We start from the raw sequence: 254 nt of genomic DNA on the forward strand, positions 1-254 counted from the left end.
ATGGACAGATTGACACGCGTCTTTGTTCTTGAAGGCATCGAAAAGCAAAATTATCTCGGGTAATATCATGAGATGCGAAGTTACAGATCCTGAGAAAATGTATTATTGTGCCTGAATTTAGATTTTGAAGGAACGTTGAAAAGCGATCCGGGAAGGATTGACGAGGTAGCTGAATATCATTATTCATTAGAAATAGAAGGGGGATATTTGAAAAAAAGGTATTGGTGGATTGAGAAAGAATGGAAGGAAACTGG

This window comes from Penaeus monodon, chromosome 33 (genome assembly GCF_015228065.2).
Source record: "Penaeus monodon isolate SGIC_2016 chromosome 33, NSTDA_Pmon_1, whole genome shotgun sequence".
In the NCBI taxonomy this organism is placed as follows: Eukaryota; Metazoa; Arthropoda; class Malacostraca; order Decapoda; family Penaeidae; genus Penaeus; species Penaeus monodon.